An 18,756-nucleotide genomic window follows, 5' to 3' on the forward strand; every position below is an offset into this window, starting at 1 on the left:
TATTTTTAAAGGAGAATGCTTGCTAGTTTTTAATTTCTGCATAAAAGGCCAGTGCTTTACTCAAAAAGAATAGTCCAGGACAAAAATTAATACACTAGTTGATTTTTTTCACTGTGAATCGTGTCAACTGGGTTGTAACCATCCAATTTAATGCCTTTCTTTAAAAATTGCTCCAGGGACCCACGTGATCCACATGGGGCTAGAGAAGCACTTACTTCTTATCTTACTGTCTTTCTAACTAGCTCCCCACCCTCTCCATGTGGTTTTGAGAAAGGCTGATGACATTGCTGAGATTTTGAGTGGGGTTCTGGGAAGCTCTCTGCAAACTGGAAGGGGAGGAGGAAGAGGAGGAGCAGAGGAGGAGGAGGAGAGGAGAAAAACATTCTCTAAGACCAACTCCAAAACTGCTGGAGCCCCATGGGAGTTAAATTAGAGGAAGAAAATTTCATCCTCATTCACACAGGCAAAAATTATTCATATCTAGGAGATACTGGATGCCAATTTTTTTTCTTATAATAGGAAACATAGAACATTTTGTGGTGTGTGGCAGGATTGCAGCCTCTCTTTCTCCTTGCTGCAGGATTTCACTATCTGAAAACAACTCAAAATGCGACAACCTTGAAATGGTAAGGCCTCCCTTCCTGAGGCACTCATCGCTTTCCTGGGGTCACGATGTGGTAGTCTCTGTAACTCTGGCTGGGTGCAGCAAATAGAAATTTGACGCATCTTTTAAAAATACATATATTACATACATACAGACTGTAGTTTAAGTTATTCAACTCATGTCCATGATTTCCACAGGGGTACTTTCTAGATATATATGTTTAAATATGTAGAAGGATTGGAGGAATTTCTGGTATTGGGATTGCCTAGACAAAGTCTTCTGACCTAAGGAAATCCTGATCTTCTTTTAAAAGCACCTATTAATGTGCTAATAAAAAATTCCAGTTTAAAAGTGGTTTGGTGACATTTAGCTATATTGATTTTAAAAGATGTAAAGGCGGATTCATTTAGAAATCATTCACTGGACTGTCAAAACATCACAACTATTGTCTTCGTCCACTATTGAGTGATTTCCTACTGAGTAACAGACACTGTGCTTGACACAGGGAAGGGCACACAGAAGGAGGAGGGGTTGTCTTCCTCACCTGGGGTGAGAGTATGTGACGTAAGTGGAGCCTATCAGCATGGTTGGCGAAGACAGAATCTACAACAGTTCAACAACCGCTGGCAGCCTAAGGCAAAAGGAAAATTTGAGAATAATGATCCTGTCCTTATTTTAAACTTTGACATTTTTTCCATCATGGATTTTTTGCGTTCATCTTGACTTTTTAGTATATTGCATTCAAATACTATTTCTCTTATTTACTAAGGTTTTTGGATGTGCCTTTAAATTTTACACCCAAGACAAGTGCCTCATTTACCAACCCGGCTAGCATAGCACAGAAAGATGGAGACGCATTGGTATTGTTTCTGTCGGTTTAGCCTTTTACGATTCCGTAGAAATCAATTTTAGGTAAAACATACTTTTGCAGAATCATTAAAAACCTGTTTATAGATGGCGACTTCCTACATTGTCCCTGGAAGGCGCTTTTCAGGTGCTCCCGACACTCAAATAAAAACTACTGCGGTATGTTCTGTTTTCTCTGTCTAGGAACTAATTTTTCTCAGATTAAGGATGGAGAAAAAGTTATTTTCTAGGGCGCCGTCCATCTTCTGACACCACTGTAGAGCCGTCCAAGACCACTGGTCGAACCGCGTCCCCCTGGTCCGGCTGCCTGGCCAGCTCCTCCAGGTACCTCTCCATTTCCCTTCATCCTTCACCTGATTACCTGTCCCTGTCTGTGGCAGATTCCTCTTATGAGTCATGTGTCTCTCTCTGATGCTGCCCTTTGGGCAGTAGGTTTCCGATGTCCTTGCACGGGGCAGCGTATGCTCTTCAACTCTGGAGCCTCATGTCCGGACATGGTCACTGCCAAGAATGCTTGATGTGGCCTGCTGCAAACTTCGTCCTTGCTAATTCAGCCTAGAGAGACAGCGTGCCAGCATGGAGAATAACACTGTTAACATGTGTTTACGGGCATTAAAGTGCAGCTCCACGCTGCTATAAACTCCTGGCGTATTTGACCTAGAAGGGGGGGAAAAAGCCACTATAGCACTTGACTTTTTTTAGCAGATTGTGACTTGACTTAGATGACTGGAAAAGACAAAGAGAAAGAGAGAGAGAGAGAGACAGAGAGAGGGAGAGAGAGCGTGCACGGAGAGAGGGGGTGAGAGAATATACATCTCTATTTGTACCATTTAGCTACAGAGGACGAAACACAGAAACCACCTCTCAAGTCAGGAGAATACTCCAACCAGCCAGGGTGTTATAAATTAGAGCCTGTCAGTATTACAATGTATATTAATAGTCACACCTCTTTTTAATGAGTTTGGCATTGGCAGCTGAGAGGAAATACAAGTCATCATGGCTCTGCTCATGCAAACCCCGACAAAGGAATCCGTAATAAATCTTCCTAGAACAGCACTCACCATAAATATGTATCACATAAGGCATCTGTTTTACATTCTGCATATAAATCAGCATAGCGCTGAATAGCAATGAATCAGCTTCTCAATGCCTGATTTGATAACAAATCGACTTGGATCTTAGGAGAGAGAATTTACAGCCCTCACCCTCAAGACAGATAGTCAATACTTAAGACAAGTGCCAAGTTAACTTTTCTTCAGCAACCAAGTTTACAGAATGAGAGCCCTGGTGCTGAGGGTGGGGGTGCAGGGTGGGGCTGGACAGGTCCGGGGGAGGGACAGCATTCTCTCTTCTGGGGAGAAGGGGTCGAGGGCTTACAGTTCTGGGTTTGGAGGACATTGTGTGGCATATCTCAGCATCTGAACATTTTCCTCTCTGTTTTGTTCCCTTCCTTGTGTTCCCTGCAGGTACAGTTGTCCCAGGCATGATGATGATGGTGATCCCGTGGTCATGTAACTTGGGGTGTGAGTAGGGGAGAACTTGAGGTGCCCCCCGCTCCCAGGCTGGGTAGAGATTTCTCCTTGTACACTGTTCACCTGTCCCAGCTTGGCTGGGATGACTCCCACGACAGGGGAGGGAAGCAAAGTTCTGACCCCTTTCTTTACAGACCGTTGATAATAACTTCCTGTAAAGACCTTTTATTCCAGGCTACAAAATGAGTGAACAGTTATTTATGGCATTTTTCCAGTATCACAGTGTTGATGGGATCAGGTCACAGAGGAAAACTTGAATGGCTCTTTATTGTCAGAGCTTTCTGAGGAAGACACGTCAGCCATGCAGAGATATGAAATGCATAACAACCGCGGGGCACAGCGGTCACTCTAAGGTCTTTGCCAAGGTAAAGGTCGCCCTTCTGGCTGACTTAGGTTGGCAGAACAGGGAGCAGGTACCCGTCTGGCAATTAGGTGTAAGCTGGAGAGAGCAGATGCTGTTTTGCAAAGTTCTGAAGACGAGGCTTTCTCGGCTCCTTGTTTTCTTTCACCTCTGCTACGGGTCATCATTTCTCTTCATTTGGAAACATCCATCTCATTTGTAGTAGGAAGTAGCCACTTACCAAATTGTGAGATGTGAATTTTCGTGAATACTCCTTACTGAAGGCTGAATAGCTGTGATTTTTTTTTGTAAGTCTTTCCAAATAAGTGCGTGTTCTGTGGTCAGTGTTTTAACCCCAAAGTAGGAGATGTATTTCAAAATTCTTATACTTCCTTTATTCAGTGTTTTGGGATCTGACTGGATGTATATGAAAGCCCTCTTCCACTGGGGTTGGATATACAGGATGGCCATAAAGTTTGTCTATTTTAAATTGCACATGAATTTTATGGACCCCCTTTATAACTAGAAAGTCTGAATTCTTGGGAAAACTTATCCAATTTAACCTAACTAATCAGAAATCCTCTGACTGCTGTTTTTTTTTTTTCTCCCTTATTTTAGTAGACATGCCAGTGTATCCATTCAGACATCCATAGAGACTTTCATGTCTAAACCTCTCTTAAAATTCAGGTTTTATTGTTCAAAATCCTAGTTTTCTCCAAGAATAATAACAACACAAACTTACCCGAAGTATAATCTATTTCAAGGACCAACCCAACAAAATATTTATTTTTGTTTTCTTTTTTTTCTTTTGAGATAGAGTCTTGCCATGTCACCCTCAGTAGAGTACCCCAGCGTCACAGCTCACAGCAACCTCGAACTCTTAGGCTTAAGTGATTCTCTTGCCTCAGCCTCCCGAGTAGCTGGGACTATAGGTATCCACCACAATACCCGGCTATCTTTTTGTTGCAGTTGTCATTAGTGTTTAGCAGGCCCGGGCTGTGTTTGAACCCATCAGCCTTGGTGTATGTGGCTGGTGCCGTAACCACTGTGCTACAGATTCCGAGCTGAAATATTTGTTTTTCTTTTTACTTCATGGATCAATTTGGATCTGTGTATCCATTTTGTAGTGTCTGGAGACTTTATTAGTTATTTTTAGGTATCTCAGTTTGGTGGTGGTGGAGGTAGGTGCTACTGGCACCTGCCAGGCACCAAGGATACAGGTAAATACACTCAATGCGCAGACAACACCACGCCCATCCCCAGCCACAAAGAATTATCTGGTCTCAAATGTCAATAGTTCTGAGGCTGAGAAATTCCTGTACTAGAAGAGACTGTGGCAGACTGGATAGAAGACCTTGACTTGGAATCTCAGCCTGTGGCTCCTTTGAGGTTTAATCTTGGGTAAATTACTAATCTCTATGCTCTCTACCTCTGAAGTGGGAAGTGATCAGACTGCTTGGTGTAAGAAGTATAGAAAAGAGTATGTGTGAAATATCCATCCCCAAATTAGTTGAATGATTAAAGTTTACCTCTACTTTTCCCTAACATCAAAGTTCTCTTCCTCAAAGTGAGTTCTGAAAGAAAAGAATGTTGAAGTGTCCCTGTTCTTCACTGCTCTATCAAGTGATAGATGCCAGGCAGAGTTGATGGGGCAGAACTGAAGCTATCTTCTTAGTTTGAAAAATTGCAGAAAAGTTTTTAGTTCTCAGTTGGAGTTTTCTGGGAGAAGTTCCAATATCATTGTCAAAAGTTTTGGGTGAAATAAGCAGGAAAAGCTTGGGTTTAGAGATAAGACACTTTTGGATTCACTCTCTCTGCGGGCATGTCTTGGCTTTGTGAGCTTGGGTACCACACATCCTTTCCAAGCCTCCCTTGTACTCACTGGTAAAATAGGGATGATGACCTTGAACTTTCAGAGTTGCCCTTGGAGTATAAAAAATGAAGATAAAGCAATGCCTATAGGAAAGCTGAATGAGGTCGAAGACTCACCAGGTCATAATGATCTAGAGCAGTGGTTCTCAACCTTCCTAATGCCACTGCCCTATAATACAGTTCCTGTGGGTTGCAACCCATAGGTTGAGAACCGCTGATCTAGAGCAACTGTTCTTGCTTTTTTTTTTTTTTTTTTTTTTGCAGTTTTTGGCCAGGGCTGGGTTTGAACCCGTCACCTCCGGCATATGGGGCCGGCGCCCTACACCTTTGAGCCACAGGCACCACCCCTGTTCTTGCTTTTTTTCTTCTTGCTTCATTAAAGGGATAATGATGGGCCAAAGAGAAGAAAACGGGGGCCTTCTACGTAGAGGAAACAAGTTCTATGGGACACTCTAGGGAAGGAGCTCACCTTTAAGCGAACACTTTGTCTATGGAAATCAACACTACACATTGGTTATAGAAAAGTTGCCTAATATTCAGCATGAGCTTCTCAAACAGGGGATGTGCTCAGGTACCACATTGTAACAGAAGGGCTCTGTGACTCATTGTATTTTCCAAAGATGACTGCAATCATCACCCATCTCAAGATCACCCACTGAGAAACTCTGTAAATTAATTCAATTAATTTTATTAAAATAAAATTTTTGATATGCTTATTTTTTGAAATATAAACATTATGCATTTTTAAATGAAAATTTGGAAAATGCACCCAAAAGGAGTTAAGATGAAAAAAAAAATTAGCAGTGGTATTAAGATATCTTTTGGACAAATTTCAAATGTGTTTAGCTACATAGTTTGGATACAAAATTATAAGACCAATGTACAAAGGCTATGTCTTCACATGTGAAACAAAGTGAGTAGAGCGCCGGCCCCATATGCCGAGGGTGGTGGGTTCAAACCCAGCCCCGGCCAAACTGCAACAACAAAAAAATAGCCGGGCGTTGTGGTGGGCGCCTGTAGTCCCAGCTGCTCGGGAGGCTGAGGCAAGAGAATCGCGTAAGCCCAAGAGTTAGAGGTTGCTGTGAGCCATGTGACGCCACGGCACTCTACTGAGGGCAGTAAAGTGAGACTCTGTCTCTACAAAAAAAAAAAAAAAATACTAATAATAATTATTGCAAAAGGACCAGGATTTGCTTACCTACACAATCCCTATAGTCAAGGGAAGGTGTCTGGGATTATTGCCTCAATTTACCACTTCAATTATTTGAGGGAATGAAGTATCAGGAATTGGCTGGCACAAGTTTTTTTTCGTCCTGATTGTATATAAAATGCTTAGTCAGACTATATTTCACATTTTCTTTTTCTTTTTGTTCAATGTAAAGCCTCTTTGAAAATTAATCATACTTCAACTTAACTGTCTAGAGAATCTTCCAGTTTTCCAAAGGACAAAACAATTTCATAATAAAAAAAAAAGAAAGAAAGAAAAGAAAACCTAAAGGCAATCAAGTCAGTTTACAAATTTAAAAGAGATATTTCAGGGTATAAAATATTCCCTAGAATTTTTTTAATGAGTAAAATTAAATGTAGCTTTCATATCGTACTGAGTTCTGTCTAAGCATATTTATAGAGACAAATAGATGTGAACCCGTCTTGGACATGGCTTCCCTTTGCCCCCATAGCGTGGGCCTGTTGTTGGGTGGGGGTAGGCGGTGGCTTGAAGGGGAAGAAGGAAGAGGAAATAGTCCAGTAATTAGAATGGTCTGCAAATGTTTTCTTCTTACCTCATGTAACTCAGATACCAGCCTTCTCAACGATGAGTACAAGGCAAATCTGGACGGATGCTCATAATTTTCCCCTCGTCGTTTTGTATTAAAAGATGTTAACTATTGAATAAGTTCTCAGGCAGAGCTTGTCACTAAGTCACAAGGAAACGTGGTGTACTATGAAACAATTAGAGGACTATGTAATAGGTAAACGAAACTCCCTTTGGCCTCTGGTCTAATCTTGAGGGCATATAAAGGTTAGTAAAAGCAAAGATGGAATCCTAAGTGGCACAGTCATGCCGGGTGCCGTAAGTAGCATCCTGGAGAACACAAGAATGATGTGGACGGGCAGGGGACATGGGAGGCAGCGGGGGAGGACAAGGCATTCAGCAGACGTGCAAACTTGCAGGGCTCTGCACTTCCTACCAGTGCACTGTCCACATTCCTCAACCTACACTTCTATTGTCTGTTTACTAGGGTTTTTTGTTTGCTTCTCACATTTAAGATGACCAGCTTGCGAGTGGGCTGCCACGCCATGAGTCATATTATGCAGAAAGTGAAAAGATGTAAGCGTGGGGAACACACACCTTGCAAAACCTGAAATCTATGTCTAATTTAGCATTGGTTAATTTCCCAAGAGATTTTTCTCCTTCTGGTGGTGTCGAGCGAGCAATTGTCTTTCCACCTCGCTTCCCTTCCAACGGGCTTGTTTTTAAGATCATGATTTGTTGATGAATAGTTGTTTGCCAAGATCTGTCTTAGGCTTTGTGAAGCACTAAAGTATATGGAATGAGAAAAACCTCAAGCTTTGCTTCAAAGGTATAGACTGCCTTGAAATGGAGCAATTTGTTATTTGACAAAAAGATGCAACGAAGCCTAACAATCAGATAAAAGTTTGATCAAAAGTAAAGGTTAATATGTGAATGCCCTTAAAAAAAGTTGTGTAACTAAAATTCGATTTCAGAAGCAAAATAAATAAGTAAATGTGACCAGTTGCAAACATGGCTGGGGCAGTGGAAGTTCCTCAAGGAACTGTGACCTGGGAGACAGCACAGTGAGGTGTGGGGTGCAGAGAAGCTGGAGTCCTGCTGGGACTCAGGCCTGCCCCGGACATCTCCCTCTCATGTATGTGCCCTGTTCCATCAGTAACTGGGAATGATCACCAAAAAATAGGATATTTATTTTCTGGCCTTGGTTTACTAATGAACATCAACTTGTAATTTCTCTGGGTTTGCTCACACTGGAATTTTTCTCTCCAGTTGTGGTACCTGGTCCCTCTTCCTCTAAAATCAGTCAATGAATTTTCCCAACTGGTTCCATATATTAATAAAACAACAAAATAAACCAGGGTTTTTACACAATTACCCAGAATACATAATAACTACAGTATTTTATTATTCGTTCTTAACAAAAGTAGCAAATATTAAGAGGTATGACTTCTTTGTGCAGCAAAGATAAACTCTCCTCCATAACCTCCCGAAAGTGATATTTTTAAGTTGATTAGAAAAGGAAAAGAGAGAGGGAAATGAAAATCCCCAAAATAGATATTATATCTGAAAATCGGCACACAGATGTAATACCACCTTGACAGTAGAAATAATAATAATAATAATGGCAAATCACAAACGGATAGTACTCGATTTCCCTCCCTTTTTGCCACCTTACAGGATATCCCGTCTGGCTGCAGAAACAAAACATGGAAATGAATCAGTCGATAAAGGATTTTCTCCCATTAAAGATGTTGGTGATTTTGTCCCATGTGGGGGAAGTTGAACATTAAAGTTGATGTTCATACTCTGAAGAGACCACAGTCACTCTCCCTCCCTGCTGTAGGATGCAAACTTTTCTGTGTGTGATTAAAACATGTCAGGCTAAAGGTAAAAGCAGTTACCTAAGTATAATAAGAAATCACAGCATAGACTGACCTAAATATTTAATTATTTCCTAACATTGGTAGTCAATGTCATTGACTGCTATCTCAACTGATGGCTTTTGTTTTTCTTAGTAAATCTCAGAAAATTAACATTTATAGAAATCTCCATTGACTTTTCTTTGAGAAGACATTTGTGAGGAGGTAGCACCACAAGTGAGAAGGACAGAGGCCGTTGTAATTAGGAGAAATTCAGAGGCCAGTCAAAAATTGTTGCTGTGCTATTTCTCATTTCAAAAGGACATGAGAGTTCTTAAACAACTTATGTTCTCTAAAAGTTATAATGGGAAACGAGTGAGGACTGAAAAGTCCCTTACTCATTCTCAAGGTTCATCTGACCTAAAAAAATGAACTTGTCCTAAGAATCAGGTTTAACACATTTATTCTGAAGCTATAGAACTTCAGTTTCAACTTGCCCTTAAAGATAAACTTGGTGTTCCACATGTTGTCCTTGAGATCGACAAAGAGGATTTCCTGGGATGAAATACTAAAGGAGAATGTGAAGAGAGATTTATGTAATGCTAATTTCAGGCAGATTTCAAGGTTAATGCTTGTCCACGGCCAACTTCTCTCACCCAAGGACCATGTGGGCAGCTCTGTAATGCTTGTCACTGTCATCAGCCACTTGTGTGACAGGTTGGCTGCCATCCAGTAGGAAAGCTTTCCTATTCTTTACTGAGCCTTTGTAGAGACTACAGGCAAGGAGTTATGGTGTAAATGGGAAGAAAGAAAAAGTATGGCCTGTAACACTCACCATCGTCAGCCGTGGAGGTGTCTTACTCAGGCTTCCAATGCGGGCATTCACGCAGGCCACCCAAACTGCCTACGTCCTTCACTGACCTTTTGAAGCAATTGTGTGCCTAATGACTGTGTTTTGGGGTTTTGGAACTGAACTTTATAGGGATTGGTTCCAAACCTGGGTGGTGCTGAGAAAACTCAGCCTCACCAGAATTTGGCGGAGACCACCAGATGTGTTTCACGTGAGGGCCTTTTCTCATAATCTGACCAGAATGGTTTATGAATGTTCTGGGGAGCAGAAAGCAAGTTCTCAAGGCTGAGAGAGGGCCGTGCCCCCGCTCAGGGCGCAGACCACACAGCTGTGCTCTTTTCCCTCTGAGTATTTATAGTTTAAACACACACACACACACACACACACCCATCCCTCTCATTCGGAAGCCCAGGGTGAAAGTGGAAAAAAACAGAAACACAAATTGTATCCTACAGCTGAGAAAGCCTCACTCTTGGAAAAGCTAGAAAATAAATAAATAAGTGGGGAAAATCCAAATGGGATCGCTCTTCAAACACACAAATGATCTTATGTTAACAGTTGGGATTAAACAGCTGTCTCGTGGTTATGCGATCATAACAGATGCTGTGTGCAAACGTCTCCTGCTAGCTTTGTTTTCCTTATTGCTGTTTGTGCAGTTCATTGGGCTGAATTCAGCTTAAGGGATACAGGTTTTTATTATCCTTCTGTGCCGCACAGGCAGCTTCATCATCTCTTTAAGAGGAAAGGGGGCGTGTGAGAGGGGGAGATGGAGGGGAAACAGAGGGTGGGCTCTCCCGTGTCACATTGGGAATGATGTCATGTTGATGAAATGCCAGAGCACTGGTTTATGAGCACATTGTTGTTAAAGTGGCCCCCATTCTTTTCTGCTTGTGTGCATGTGTGTGGAGTTCCAGTTCAGTTTACGAAGCTGCAATAGTGCAGTAGAATTTATGGAACATAGAGAAACGTGTTCTTTTTTTTTTTTTTAATTTTGGAAGACTAACAGATTACAACCTGATGATGAGCCTTATCTCATCTCTCTTCTTCCCATCCTCTCCAGAGGTAAAATATGTTGGCTGATTTAGAATTCCCTAGAAAAAGCACTTCATCCCAGAAGTTGGGATCACCATCTTTAAGGCAGGCAAGTGAAGTGGCAAGGTCTCCTTTTTTTTTTCTTTTAAGTTTGAATCTGGAAGCCATTTTGACCTGAATTATGTGATTTATTCAAACCAAAACATCCTCTTGGCTCAAATTCTTCAGAAAACTGCCATGGTTCATAACATAATTTACTTACCAGCAGGCTTAATTGGATTAATTATATTCCAAATATTTTTTAAAAAGTGATGTAAGTGGCAGAAATAATGTTTCTGGGTTCAGAAAACACCTGGCCACCATAAGGAGGAGGTAGAGTGAACGGTGTGGATATTTTCTTGCTCTAGCCTGAGCTGTGATTGCTCACGACACCCCCAGGCTTATCTATCAAAGGCTGAGCATCATGCTTATCTGTGCTGTTTGAAATTTTGAATGGAAGAAAGAGGGAGCAGATCTGATGGTTCAGCATTATCTTAGGAATCACACATTTTGAGTAGGACCATCCTACCATAGCTACGTCTCTGACATCCTCATGGAAGCAGAGGTTTTAATAATGTATACACATATTTAGGGAACTAAGCTTAAATCACCATTTTAGTGCCATTCAGAAGAAAAAAAAAGTGTGTTAATGACTACCTTTGGAGGCTTACCATCTAATAGAATAAAATTAGGTCTTTTTTGATAAGTTGCCAAAGCAGTAGTATTTCTGTTTTTTAAAAATATTGCAAAGCAATTTCATGTACCTCTAATGCTTTATCCTACCAACAGCTCCTGGGGGGTATTTTTTCCAATCTCACAAAAAAAGAAACTCAAGGTCTATGTCATAAGGGGAGTACCATATCCAAGTTGCTCAAGTTATACAAGTTAGTCAGTCAAAGAGCCCACACTTCTACCTATGCTGGACACCAGCTGCCAAAAGTTGAAGAGATGAAGGGAGGATATTTGCCCACGGACATTTGCTGCTGCAGTCACTGTGCTCTACTTTGCTGGTTGTTGGTGGTGGTTGTGAAGAGTGCTGCACTATGTCAGGCTGTCCCTGCCGCCTCTAACACCTGCAGGCAAATGTCAGCGCTCCTTCCCTAGCCATCTGGAGTGCTGTAAGAACGCTCGAGATTTTGTTTTCTATGGGCCTACAAAGACTGACTATTAGCTCTTTTGGGGGGAAAAGCCCATGGCAACCTCAAAACAAAAGATCCTTCCAAAGATGTCCAGGTGGCAAGTAAGCACATGAGGAGATACCACCTCACACCTTATGTTAGGATGGCTAACATAAAAGACAAAAACAAACCAAAAAAGAAAACATCAAGTGTTGGTGAAGATGTGGAGAAATAAGAATTCTTGTGCACTGCTGATAGGAATTCCACAACTACTGTGGAAAACGGGATGGTAATTCCTCAAAATACCAAAAATGTAATTACCATTTAATCCAGCAATTCTTCATCTGGACATACATGTACTCTAAGGAAACAAAACTATGGTCCTGAAGAGATAATTTGTATGCCCAGGTTCATAACAGCATTATTTACAATAGTTGAAGTGTGAAAGCAACTCAAGTGTCCACTGACAGCAAAGTGGTCTATGCCTATATCTTAACCCATTGGAGCTGCCATAACGCAATACCATAGACCAGGTAGCTCACAGACAGCAGGACTTTATTACTAACAGTTCTGAAGCTGGAAGTCTATGATCGTGGTGCCAGCCTAGTGAGGGACCTCTATGGGGGTGTAGGCTGCCAACTCTTGCTGTGTTCTCTAATAATAGAAATAAAGCCAACTACTACATCTTTAGCTTCTAAAAGCAGAACTATTCCATTCATGACAGTGGAGCCCTTAATTAATGGAGCCACCGTCATACCATTCTAGTGGGATGAGCTTCCCAACATAGGGATTTGAGGTGGACATAAATGGAATATTACTCAACCCCCCAAAAGAAAAAAATTCTCACATGTGCTACAACATGAATGCATCTTGCGGTCATTGTACAAAATGAAATAAGCTAGTCACAAAAAGACAAACACTGTGTGATTCCAATTACATGAAGTATTTAGAGTAATCAGATTCCTAGAGGCAGAAAGTGGAACGGTGATCCCCAGGGAGGAATGGGGGTGAGAGTAGATAGGGAGTTTCTGCTTAATGGGCACAGAGTTTCAGCAGCAGTGATGGTTGCACAATATAAATGTACTTAATATCATAGTTATACCCTTGAAGGGGTTAAGATAGTAAATTTCGTGTCACGTACATTTTACCACAAAAAATAATTAGAAAAAATCAAAATAAGGGGCCAGTACCTTCGCCTAAGACCTGGAAGTTCAGGCCACCACCATCTGCTTCTCTGGGCCTCCTATTCTTGCCCCTTCTTGACTGTGACCTTGACTTTTCAGCATTATCATGCAGCAAATGGTATAGTATGCACAGATTCAGTACCTGCAGGAGAAGTGCAGATCAGGCCATCAGAAGTCTTATGTTTACTCTTCCCTTGATGATTAGAAGTACCTCTTCATTCTTTTCATTTCAAGCTTGATACCAATTAAATGCAAATCTTTCACAAAAGAGCATGTTTTAAGCATTTGTGTCTTTGAATGAATTTCAGGTCCTTTAATCTTCTGCCTTCTTAAAAAAAAAAAAAGATTGCTTTTACATACAAAGATATAAAAGTAATGGAGGAAAAGAATTAATAGCTAACGTATATAAAGAGCTCTCACAGACTGTCAAGATGGAGATGAACAGCCCAGGAAAGCATGAACAGGCACAGTGTGCAGTCTGCAGAAGGGCCGATCCGGACGGCCAGGGGAGGTAGGAGGACGGTCAAACTCACCTGGCAGCAGGAATGGGAAAATAACCAAAATGTGAAGTACCATTTTCCATCCATCAAGCTGCCCAGAACAAAACAAAACAAATAAAAATAATATTAAAAAAGACAAAAAAAGTAATGTAACCCATTGCAGACAGGGATGTGCAGAGAAGTGTATTCATACATTTTAGCTTTTGTAAATAATGCTGTTATCGTAAAAATATGAAGTTTTTTGCATTCTGGAAAAACATTCTGATAGCATATTGTGAATTTTAGATGTGCATGTATAGTTGTGTGAGTGTGTGTATCTGTGTATACATGTGTGTCTGTGTATGTGTGTATATCTACGTCTATGTGTGTCTATATCAGTGGTTCTCAACCTTCCTAATGCTGTTTTGATCATTATCGATTTGTAGTATAGTCTGAGGTCTGGTAGCGTAATTCCTCCTGCTTTGTTTTTATTTTTGAGTAATGTCTTGGCTATTCGAGGTTTTTTCTGATTCCATATAAAACGAAGTATTGTTTTTTCAAGATCTTTAAAGTATGACAGTGGAACTTTAATAGGGATTGCGTTGAAGTTATATATTGCTTTGGGTAGTATGGACATTTTAACAATGTTAATTCTTCCCAGCCCTGAGCATGGTATGTTTTTCCATTTATTAACATTCTTGGCTATCTCTTTTCTTAGAGTTTCATAGTTCTCTTTATATAGATTTTTCACATCCTTTGTTAGATAAACTCCCAAATATTTCATCTTCTTTGGCATTACTGTGAATGGGATAGAGTCCTTAATTGTTTTGTCAGCTTGACTATTGTTGGTATATATAAAGGCTACCGATTTATAAATGTTGATTTTGTAACCTGAGACGTTGCTGTATTCCTTGATCACTTCTAAGAGTTTGTAGTAGAGTCCCTAGTGTTTTCCAGATATACAACAGCATGGTATTGGCACAAAAACAGAGAAGTAGATGTCTGGAACAGAATAGAGAACCAAGAGATGAACCCAGCTACTCACCGTTATTTAATCTTTGACAAGCCAATTAAAAACATCCAGTGGGGAAAAGATTCCCTATTTAACAAATGGTGCTGGGTGAACTGCCTGGCAACCTGTAGAAGACTGAAACTGGATCCACACCTTTCACCACTAACCAAGATAGACTCTTACTGGATTAAAGACCTAAACTTAAGACATGAAACTATAAAAATACTAGAAGAGAGTGCAGGGAAAACCCTTGAAGAAATTGGGTTGGGTGAGTTTTTTATGAGAAGGACGATTGAAGCAGCTTCAAAAATACACTTTTGGGACTTTATCAAACTAAAAAGCTTCTGCACAGGCAAGAACACAGTAAGTAAAGCTAGCAAACAGCCCACAGAATGGGAGAAGATATTTGCTGGTTATGTCTCTGACAAAGGTTTAATAACCAGAATCCACAGAGAACTCAAACGTATTAGCAAGAAAAGAACAAGGGATCCCATCGCAGGCTGGGCAAGAGACTTGAAAAGAAACTTCTCCGAAGAAGACAGGCGAGCGGACTTCAGACATATGAAAAATGCTCATCATCCTTAATCATCAGAGAAATGCAAATCAAAACTACTTTGAGATATCATCTAACTCCAGTGAGACTAGCCTATATCACAAAATCCCAAGACCAGAGATGTTGGCGTGGATGTGGAGAAAAGGGAACACTTTTGCACTGCTGGTGGGAATGCAAATTAATACATTCCTTTTGGAAAGAGATATGGAGAACACTTAGAGATCTAAAAATAGATCTGCCATTCAATCCTGTAATTCCTCTGCTGGGCATATACCCAGAAGACCAAAAACCACATCATAACAAAGATATTTGTACCAGAATCTTTATTGCAGCCCTATTCATAATTGCTAAGTCATGGAAAAAACCCAAGTGCCCATCCATCCACGAATGGATTAACCAATTGTGGTATATGTACACCATGGAATACTATGCGGCCTTGAAGAAAGATGGAGACTTTACCTCTTTCATGTTTACATGGATGGAGCTGGAACATATTCTTCTCAATAAAGTGTCTCAAGAATGGAAGAAAAAATATCCAATGTATTCACCCCTACTATGAAACTAACTTAGGACCTTCGCATGAAAGCTATAACCAAGTTACAACCTAAGAACAGGGGGAAGGGGGAAAGCATGGGGAGGGAGGGGGGAGGTGGGTAGAGGGAGGGGGATTGAAAGGATCACACCTGTGGTGCATCTTATAAGGGTACATGTGAGGCTTGGCAAATGTGGAATGTAAATATCTTGGCAAAGTAACTAAGAAAATGCCAGGAGGGCTATGTCAACTAATGAGATGAAAATGTGTCAAATATTCTATGAACCAAGTGTATGGTGCCCCATGATCATATTGATGTACACAGCTATGATTTAATAAAAAAAAAAAAAAACCTTCCTAATGCTGCAATGTGTTTTCATTGTTACAAAGGGGTTGTGACCCACAAGTTGAGAACTGCTGGTATATATATATATGTGTGTGTGTGTGTGTGTGTGTATACATGTGTGAGTCTGTATATGTGTGTCTATGTATATGTGTGTCTATATATATGTGTGTGTGTATGTGTGTATGTGTGTCTGTATGTTTTTTCACAGAACAGTTTCACTCTTAGAAATCCAACTCAAGAAATAAAAGCCTTCATCTTCTAGGCAGTATGTAGGACATATGAACACACACTACATGTAGATGTTTCCACAGCACTCTCCATAGTGGCAAATGTGAAAAACAGGTGAATCACATCCATGTCATGCAATATTTTGCAACCACTAAAACGAATAAATTAAAGTCATACAAAGTGAGATGGAATTCCATACAAATTGACTTAGTAGGAAAACCCTTACATAGGAATTATACAGCCCATTTTGGAAAAATAAGTAATTATACACATATATATACATGCACCCTCTGTATCAAGCCACAGAGGATCATAGGATTATATCTGTATAAGAATGCCTGTGCTTGAGAGCATATGGAAGGATTATTATCACTAATAAAGTTCATGGAACTTCCCCGTGGAGAACTGGGCTGATCCACAGGTATATCTGGTATTTAACTCCAGAAAGTACCCAGCCCACATGGATACCATTTTTCGTAGTACACGGCTGGATACTTTCTGGATGGCTCTTGTAAATAGAGAAGAGAGGGAAGTGAGTTTATAAGCTGAATAGGGAAAGAAATAAGCCAAAAAAAAAATGGTGCCATCAAAAGGAAAATATATTTTTAAAAATGTATTCTAAATATACTTTAAAAAATGTATCTGTGTATACATGTGTGTCTGTATGTTTTTTCACTGAACAGTTTCACTCTTAGAAATCCAACTCAAGAAATAAAAGCCTTCATCTTCTAGGCAGTATGTAGGACATACGAACACACACTACAAGTAGATGTTTGCACAGCACTCTCCAATTTAACATAAATTTATATTAAAATGTATATTAATTTATATAAATTTATATTAAAATTTATATTAATTTCCCATGCAGTACTTTTTATAACAAATCCTTGAAGAAATGGCAGATGCCATCCTGGGGTTATCTGAAACATGGTGGAAATGAGGATGCGAAGGACACACATGGGGGTAACTCTGAGTTCTCACCTGTGAGGGGACGGTGAAAGTTGTGGCTGCTTGAGGGAGATGAGTTGTAGGGACTGTTAGTGTACCAGCTAGGATTAATCTGAGCTGCAAGAAAATACAGAAAATATAACAGCAGTTTAAACTAGATGTCTATTTTTTCACCACTATTAATCATGTTAGGAGATGAGAAGTCCGGGGCTGCTGTGGTGGCTCCGCTACCTTACCCAAGTGCACAGGCACCCAGATTGTTCTCCCGACAGCAGAGCCAACCTGCACAGAGGAGGAAGGGACGAGAGGCTCAGATGGCCCCACTGAGGACGCTTCAGACAGGTGGACATAAGGCCCCTGCTTACTCATTCACAGGCCACTCCGACTGGAAGGGAATTTGGGGACTGTGGCCTATTTCACGTGTTCACAGACCCAGATACAAGCACAGGGAGAAGGGAGGCAATGGATATTGGAGATCAACTATCATCTTTTGCCAAGTGTAGGGTTTGATTTTTGTTTGTTCGTTTTCTGTTTAGGTGTTTATATTGCTTATTCGTGTAATACGATGGTCCAGTAAAGAGGGGCATTGGATTCAGAAGAACAAGGAACCAATGTCTACAAACTTCTTGAGAAGGATGGCAGGAGAAGACTCAGAATCCAAATAAAGGGTCTGGCCTCAGAAAGCAGGAGGCACCTTTCATCAGTTGTAATCTTGAAGAAAAAGATGAGACAGTGTAGGTGTAGGTGAGTTTTGAAGTTTAAAAAAAATTTTGTAAAAAAATTTCCTGTCGATGGCACTTATTTTCCAGTTAAAGGTTGAGGCAAGGTCGGGTTAGGGTGAACTGCAGATTTGAGGAGAGGAGAGGACATGTTATTATTGTCTTGAAGACAACAGGGAGACTTCGTAGAGCTGCAGGACTGTGGTAAGAGACAACTGGGGGTTTACGATTTTATTCTTTTTTTTTTTTATTGTTGGGGATTCATTGAGAGTACGATAAGCCAGGTTACACTGATTGCAATTGTTAGGTAAAGTCCCTCTTGCAATCATGTCTTGCCCCCATAAAGTGTGACACACACCAAGGCCCCACCCCCCTCCCCTTACAGTGAAACCAGGATCAGTCAGGATCAACCAACCTTACCCAAGTGCAGGTGCTGGACAGGTATATTGAGTTAATCCAAGGCTGGCGTTGGCAAGGCAAGTACTAGACAGACCAGGGAGTGCCAGGTTGTAGCAAAGACTTGCAATGAAAGATTTCCAATGACCATATCATCACCACCACCAGTCAGTTCCGACAGCTGCTGTTCATTTGTCGCTGGTTTCATTTGCACAGGGCACCTTTTTTTTTTTCTTGTAAGAATTGATATTCCCTGGCTTCACTTCCTTGTTCATTAAAACTATGTTTTTTGCTTTCGCAGTTTAATGGGCTGTTTTTCTGTACATGTGAAATTGCTCCTAATTTAAGTCCATTTCCCCAAATGTTATTACTTTTACCTCTGAAGAAAAAAAGTCCTGCAATTTCCTCTTCGTCATTTCATACGTCTGTCATCTTTCACCTTCTTCTTCAATAGGACACTTTTCTAAGCATATCTCAAATTCCATTGCTTATC

At 40.7% G+C, this 18,756-nt stretch overlaps 1 long non-coding RNA gene across 1 annotated transcript in view; it reads left to right on the plus strand.

Moving 5' to 3' along the window:
- The first annotated feature begins 547 nt into the window (after positions 1-547).
- LOC128579717 (uncharacterized) overlaps positions 548-18,756 on the plus strand; it is a 33,195-nt gene continuing 14,986 nt past the window's right edge. Inside the window, exons 1-2 of the long non-coding RNA XR_008378249.1 lie at positions 548-626; positions 1,655-1,795. This is a non-coding gene — a long non-coding RNA (uncharacterized LOC128579717). The remainder of the gene's footprint in view (positions 627-1,654; positions 1,796-18,756) is intronic.

This window comes from Nycticebus coucang, chromosome 2 (genome assembly GCF_027406575.1).
Source record: "Nycticebus coucang isolate mNycCou1 chromosome 2, mNycCou1.pri, whole genome shotgun sequence".
Lineage (NCBI taxonomy): Eukaryota > Metazoa > Chordata > Mammalia > Primates > Lorisidae > Nycticebus > Nycticebus coucang.